The sequence below is a fragment of the Brachyistius frenatus genome, unplaced genomic scaffold (genome assembly GCF_029030835.1).
Source record: "Brachyistius frenatus isolate BFR_SWC_R1_liver_20210118 unplaced genomic scaffold, ASM2903083v1 Contig_204, whole genome shotgun sequence".
NCBI classification, from domain to species: Eukaryota; Metazoa; Chordata; class Actinopteri; family Embiotocidae; genus Brachyistius; species Brachyistius frenatus.
This window is the reverse complement of record NW_027210803.1, coordinates 63,189-70,976: the sequence shown is the minus strand read 5'-3', so window position 1 is coordinate 70,976 and position 7,788 is coordinate 63,189.

The window sequence follows — 7,788 nt, the reverse complement described above, 5'->3', positions numbered from 1 at the left end:
AGAAAAATACATTTGTGCTAGATTCATTGTGAACTACACTGGTGATCTGCATCTGCGAACTTCAGAGTTTAATCCACCATATTTGATGTTGTGGATTTAATTATTGGAATACATTATATCTGAAGATTATGCACCTGGTCCTGCAAAACAGGCCCATGTGATTATCACACAAAAATGTTGCTCCTCCAGAAGAACTGTGTTGGGTGAACTAACAATTTAGCAGGTGGTGTGAAACTCTGGACAGTTTTGAAATCAAAAATCATCTTTGAAACACAGTTAAAGCTTCAAAAACTCATAAGAGTTGGCAGAGGATGGGTTTGCACATATCTGCCACTGTGCACAGATTAAACCTTGATTACCGACATTATTTAAAGCTCAAAAGACAGGGTTATCGACAGTAACGAAGTACTAATATCTTTCAAGCGAATACTTTCAAAGGATCTACATCGTTATTCAATTGTTATCAAATATGTCTAATTCTGTTAAGCATGTGCTACTGGCTGATTAACGTGGTTGATATGTGGATTTCTTGAAGTAACATGAGTATATTTCGTAGGATGTATTTGACCTGCGTGATACGTTTCGTTACTTCCGTGAAATTATTAATCCTAACCCAAACAATGACCAATCGAAACTCTACCCAAGACGTTTTGGTGCAACCGTTTCGCATTTATCTAAACCATGACGGTGCCAACACCTCAGGTAACTCTACGCCAAGGCGAGGCAAAACGTGACACTGTCATGATCTCATCGAGTCGATTGATGGGTGCATTACAGGCTTTGACCTGATATCAGGTTGTCCAGGCATGTCCATCCCTTTTTAGTGCCCCAATTGAAACCTTCCTGTTGTAGTCTGTGATTTGCAGCTCATTTACATAGTAGGAAATGTTTTCTGTATTACCAGCATTTTTTTTTCTAAATGCTGCACCTGTGTTTTCAAATTGGTGCAGATATTTTCTTAATTAGCTCGTGTTTTTGAGTTTTCGCAAGTAGCAGCGTGTTGAGCTCCCAGGTCTACCATAGGGATCTTTTAATGGCCAGTATGAATAGAAGGAATAATTACAGCAAGAAAAAACAGTTTTCAAAGTTCGTATCGGCACCTGTTTGATTTTTAAGACTGCCTTTACAAACTGTGAATACTGTATATTCTCTAATGTCAGTTCCATGACACATATCATACTGATGAGCACCATTACAATAAATGACAGTGAATTTGATGAAGATATTTGATGAGTATATGAGCTTTTAAATCTTTTGATTTTCTGAGAATTGTTTTTGTTTTACCAACGGAACAGATCACCAGGTTCAAAATATCCTCTTGGGTTTATATTCAAAAAAACAAAATATAACCAGACGTTTTTATTTTTACCTCTCGCTGGGATAAAATACTTTCTGCTGACATCAGCAGAAACGAGAATCAAAGTTTTTTTTGGTTTTTTTTAAAGGTGCAGAAACAATAATACAACCTGAACTCTCACAATATGATTGACAGTTAGAAAACCAGCATGAAGTTAGTTATCTGATTTTTTTTTTTTACGTGTAGCACTAGTTTTGAACGCCATTTAAGCATTACATGTGTCGTATCACGTCCTTGATGGTATCTGTACAAATGGCATTAGAACTCCCTTTTAATCAACAACAGGTATGGGCAGAGGGGAGGATTGTCTGCCGACATGCTGTCTTTGGGCAGAATTCAGTCTGAGCTGTTAACATTTGGCAGTTTGATTTTGTAACTGTGTCTCACACACTCATTCCAGAGAACTTGATTTGTTTTCCAGATGATTTGTAAAAGCTGCAGGACATTCATTTCAAGCCACTTAAACATTAAAGGCTATAAAATGCCGCACACATTTGGAACATCATTTGAAGAATTTGGAGCGGCAGAGAATTTTGTAATTGGCAAGATTAATAATATTTACAGCGTTGAGATGCAAATCTCCCTTCGCCGGGGCCCCATGAATAATTGAGTGCGAACAATCACTTTGAATAATTCATTTCTAAATATTCTTCAGTGTGTTTTTTCATGACCAGAGGGCAAGCTGAGTTTTGTGACAGCAGCAATGTGCGGCAGTAATTACGCTGAGTGTCTGCGGCCCCTCTTAATTGCTGGGAGAAGTTCCTTTGCGCCAGCAGTCTTCTTTAGAGAGGGGGAAAGATGTCGAAAAAAAAGACGATAAGACAGAGACAGAGAATAGAGAGAGAGTAAACAATCCTTCGCTCCCTCTTTCTATCTATCTTCCCACTCATATCCCCTTACTATGTTTCCTGTACCAGCTCTCCCTGCCTGTGTTTGCTGCTCATGAGTAGAATATTGATGCTAATGGAATTAATTACTTGTGGTGTGCTTTTTCTTTCTTTCTTTCTTTCTTTCTTTCTTTCTTTCTTTCTTTCTTTCTTTCTTTCTTTCTTTCTTTCTTTCTTTCTTTCAGTGTGTGCATCCTAACAGCGAGCGTCTGTTGGGGGAGAGAAGAGGAGGGAGCGCAGCGCTGGGAGAGCCGAGCAGACTTTGACTGAGGTGGGAAATTAAAAAAGGGAGCTTTAAGAAAGAGATAAGTTGATGTGTGCAGTGAGGCCTCCGGACCTCCAGGACCTACTAGGAATACCGTGCTCCTGATTAAAATCACAGCTATCATTAAAGCAGCGCCCAACTCGTCGTTTTTAATTGAGGGGTTTTAAACAGATGCTGTGACTTGACTACAAAACACAGAAAGCAGAGGCTGAACCTGAAGGCGTTTTCTCTGTGTTTTCAGCAGCTCAGGCCACTGGTGTTAATGATGGATCCTCCTGCTGTTAAGGCCACTAGTGTTAATGATAAACCAATTAACTTTTCAAGAAGAAAATGCGTGACAAATACCCTGTGAGTTTTGTGTTACAAACATCTCATCAGAGCGGTTTAATTTACTTCATGAGACTTTTTCTGAAGGTGTTGCTCCGAATCGGCAAAGGTTTTGGTTCATGGTCTTTCCCTCTCTTGTTTTACATCTTATGAATGCAATGAATGCGTGACTAAAATCCCCCCGTATGAACTCAAGCCTGTTTTTCTTCACTCAGATCCCATGAGACGTCGCCAGCGAGACATATGAGATGGTCTCTTTCATTGGTCGTGGCATAAAACTGAAACAGGATGTCAGGAGTATTGCAGACAAGAAAGCACTTTGTAAAATTTTATTATGCCTTGATAGATGACGTGCACCTGTTCTGATTACAAGCATAAAACACAGTTCCAAGCTTCATCATCCATCTCTTGAAGCGGAATATGCTTGGCGCTTAACTCAAGTCTCCCATTGTGAGATAATAACACAACAGAAGATTTTGTGCTTGGGAGCTTTGGCAGGATTTAAAGTTTTTTTTGGCCGGGTAGATTACCTGTTTTCTGCTGTCTTCTCTTGTTAATTACCTCTAACAGCAGTGCGGTTATACATTGTCAGACACCCAAAGCCGCGCTGGCCTCTCTCATCGTCCTGTTCCGTCTCTCGTCTCCTTTACACTCTTCTCCTATACTTTTGCAGTGTAGCCAGAAACTTAACCAGAGGCCTTGCTGCCCGCTATCGATCTGCGTGTCGTAATGATGGCTGAGAGATTGCCTGAGCCAGGGAGTGATCTGGGAGCTAGTGCAGGATTAAGGAAGGCATGGATTGCTATCGATTTCTATCTGATACAATCATTTCATTTAGGCTCAGATCTCTTTCCTGCTGCATTGTGAGCCAATCCGCAGCAGATCTTTTAATTCTCCACCTTCCCTTCCTCCCCTCAGAAGAGCCTAATGCTATAACATGCCACTCAGCTAACAGGGTTAACACCTCCTGTTGTTCTCGCCATTACTACAAAACTTATTAATTAAAGCCGACCTGAGGCCGAAGACCTCGGGGGCCCACCCCCCAGGAGAGACCTGAGATGGAATGAGGTCTCGGGGAAGATCTCAACTTGACCAGCAGATAGGCCTGATGGTTAATACAGCGATGCTCGGTTGTAACAGATTTGTGAACAGCGGGGTCATTTGCTTTGATTGATTGTTTTGTGTGGAGAATGCCCCATTTTCTCCCTGAAAATAAGGCCAATTTATTGAACAGCAGTGTCTCATGGGTGAGTGTTTTTAATTTGTTGTCTCTGCTGATGACATGCATCACTGTCACTGTCCTCGGCTCAGCATGCAAGGGGCCCTTTTAGCGCTCACACGCTTTGTACTGCATGAAATCATAGATCATTGGTGCTCCTCTGTGATAGATAAATGAAGAACATACCTCATACAGTACATACAACCATTAAACTTACCCTTCAATACTACTTAAGAATAAAATGTAAACTCTAGTTCCATAATCCAAACCAACTGGTCGATGCTGCAGTACGCCCACGCTTATCGCCTTTATGAATGTGGATAGTTTTTATCAGCTGAAATGCAACTAATATTCTACTTTTCTTCCCGGGCTCATGGCAGCTTATTATCTCAGCCCCCTGCACTTCCAGGTTGATGAATTTCACATACAAGTATCATGCTGACACAGACATGCTTTGTAAGGGGCTTGTTTCCTAGCATGCTCTTCAATTAGTCCAATTTATGTAGCAAGGCCCGCATTCACCTTCAAAGCTGGGGAGCAAACAGCCAGGCTTCTATTGATTTGGTCCTGCTTTTCCTCTCGGCCATTGATTAAATCTCCGGCATTATTTGCTATACAGGCCAGGGGGATGACATTATTGCTCTGCTCTGCCGTTACCTGTCAGTTTTCCACCCCGACCAGACGGAGAAATAAGGACACCAGAGGTAGAGGAGAGAGACGTGATGAAAAACAAGAGCATCCCCCCACTTTTCTCCATCCCTTCCCTTCCCCTCTTTTTTTTTTTTTTTCTTCTTTTTTTTCCTTTTAACTCCTCCAACAGATTTGTCCCTTAATGAAGGTCTCACCACGGAAACGAGAGTGGTCGAGGGGGCGACAGGGGTTCCAGGTAATGCCCTCTTATCCCGAGCCGGTTTACCCCCACAGCCTCTGGAGATGACGGTGCCTCAGTCCAAGTGTTTGACCCCTCGGATTGATTTATCGTAATCAACTGTGGACCAGGAAGAATCCAGAGGATGCCTGTGTAGTAGGGAAAGGCACCTTGGGACCATACAGACAATCACTAGACCCTCCATCAATTTACACATGACAGGATCCAAAGACAGAGAGATACAGAACTGTCGCTGGTGAGGATGAGAGAGAGAGGAGGCGGCTCAGAGGGTGAGCAAGGTGGGGACGGATGGATGAATGCGTATATATGTGTGTAGGTGTGTGTGGTTGGGTGGTGAAAGTGGGATATAGAATGGAGGGTCCCTGGGGCCCAAAATAGTTAATTAGCTTGGTGAGAAAACAATCACAGTAACAAGCCAAACAAACTTATTAGACTACCCCCATTATGCTTCCCGCTCTCTCAGGGCCACCGCCAAAGTGGCAGCTTGAGAGACAGCATTTCTGCAACTGCAGCCGCATACATTTGCACCTTTGCATGTTTATTTTTTTGGATGGAACCAGAAACATATGACCGCAGTCGTTTGTAATAATACTCACTCGCTGGAGCATCCTTGCCCTTTCACAGGACATTTTTAATCACCTCTGAAATGTAGCCGCTGTATTGGTTTTTAAAGGAAATGAGATCAGTTCAATTACGTGCGAGATACAAAGGGAAATGATTCCACAAGCACCCCCTCTCACTTTTTTCCAGGCATGACTGCACTGCTAGCTTTATGTCAGTGGTGTGTAGTACAACCCGGTGATAAAAATTAGCTTGGCACATAAAGCAGCATCTGCCTACGCAATCTGCACCACACCAAGTGTCCGGTCCCGAGCAGCCGCTGGAAGCACAAACACACTCCCTCCTGCTAACGCTTCAACAGATTAAATAAGACCCAACATAAATTCTAAAAGTAAGAAGAGGGAGGACCACTAGTTTGGAGTCAAACCTCAACAGACAGAGTGACCTGATCATTTATATGACGTCCCATAAATTGATTAAGGTGGCCTCCTGCATGTATAAACACGCACTCTGTCTCAGGCCCATCTATCTCAAACATTCATAAAGTCACATTATATACTGATACACATAATCAGAGATGCATTCATTTGAGTTTACGACCCCCGAGGAGCGTCATGGTCCTGTGTTAGAGTACATGTAGTCTGGTGCGACTGGCATATGGGCACACGGGACGATATGTCACGCTGAACATAAAGGGGCCACGGTGGAGAGTGAAAGCAGATGCAGTCCACTAAGGGTGTGGCTGGCACTGGGCTGCTTTCCTTGGCCACTGTCCATGATTTCCCACTGCGGCAGGACTGTAGGAGATGCCTTTAATATGGCTTTAAGTCCCATTGAACAGTGGGGAACCCAGGGATCCAATTTAATACCGGCCAGCTGCCCAACTCGCCTGCTCGCAGTCTGCCATATGTAGGTCTTACTGTGAGTGAGTGTGAGCAAGTTGTGTGACTGTGTGCATGTGAGTTCCCGTGTTTTAATGATGCCTGTGGATGCATGCTGCAGGGAGTTGATGAGAATGAGCACACAAGTGTCTTTTACTAACAAGAAAAATATTGTGCAATCAAGAGAATTGCATTATCAATTGATGGAATATCAAGTAAAAACGTTTGCCCTTGAGATTTCTCAAACCAAGAAATGATCTAATCCAAAAAGGAAAACAAATAAGAAAAAAAACTCTTGAAGCAATAAAACTTAATTTGAAAATTGAGAATAGGTTAATGGAATTTTGTTTGTGTGCAAAATTGCAAATCATTGCGTTCTGTTTTTATTTACATTTTACGCCGCGTCCCAACTTTTTGGGAAACTCAGTTGTATAATGACCTCCATGAATTAAGTTTTTTTACGTTGTAAAAGATAACAAGGAGCCCAGCAACAGGCACCAGCCTCGGTAAAAGGGATGAAATCACACTCAAACTATGCTTGTTTAATCCAGCACTGTTAGGTTTCTCTCTCTTCTGGTGGGTGCGGTGAACCGGGTGGCTAAACAGAAAAAAGAAAAAAAAAAGTGGCATTCCAAGAACGGAAGGGCCCCGGAGTACTCTCACTCCTTTGGGCTACCCAGATCTTCCTCAGAGAGCAGCGAGCGGCCGTGAGAGCTGAGGTTTGACACTGGGCCTCTGGAGACCGGCTGCCCTAACCTCAGCGATGACTCCCCAAACCACCGCGGGACTCCTGAGGACACCCTCGCTCTGAAACACGGGGATGACATTTATTGTGCGGCGGAATTCACAGCTCCGTCAGTGACCTCATATGCTGTATGCGTGTGCGGACAAATGTGTGTGTGTGTGTAGTTTCAGGTCACTGTCTTTTACAGAGGGGAGCAAGCTTTTGCCACATGCTTCATTACTGAAAGAGAAGTCTGGCTCACAAAGAGCCTTTTGAGCAGAGTCGTGCCAATGTTAAAGCTTGTTAACTTTCACTAGTTCCAGTCGGTGCAGCTGATCCTTCTCGTTTGATTCAAATACAACAGTGTGTGGAGAGGTGATGAAAGAAAGGAACATTTGTAGATTAAGTGGTTCTTTTGGTGGGTGTGTATGCGTGCCTGTGGTGTGTGCAGAGTAATGATGCGCTGTGTCTGATGGGAAAGTCACATCTTAATGATGGATGGTCGATTATAAAGAGGTCTTTCTCCTCGTCCCATGCCCAATGTGCTCTGTTATTAGCATGCATATAAATGAATCATACCCGGCAGCCTCTTCACTCTCTCTCTCGCTACTGCGATTAAATATGCAGCCCTGTCTCTCCATCAATAAAGCATAGTCATACTGGGAATTAGTGTGCACG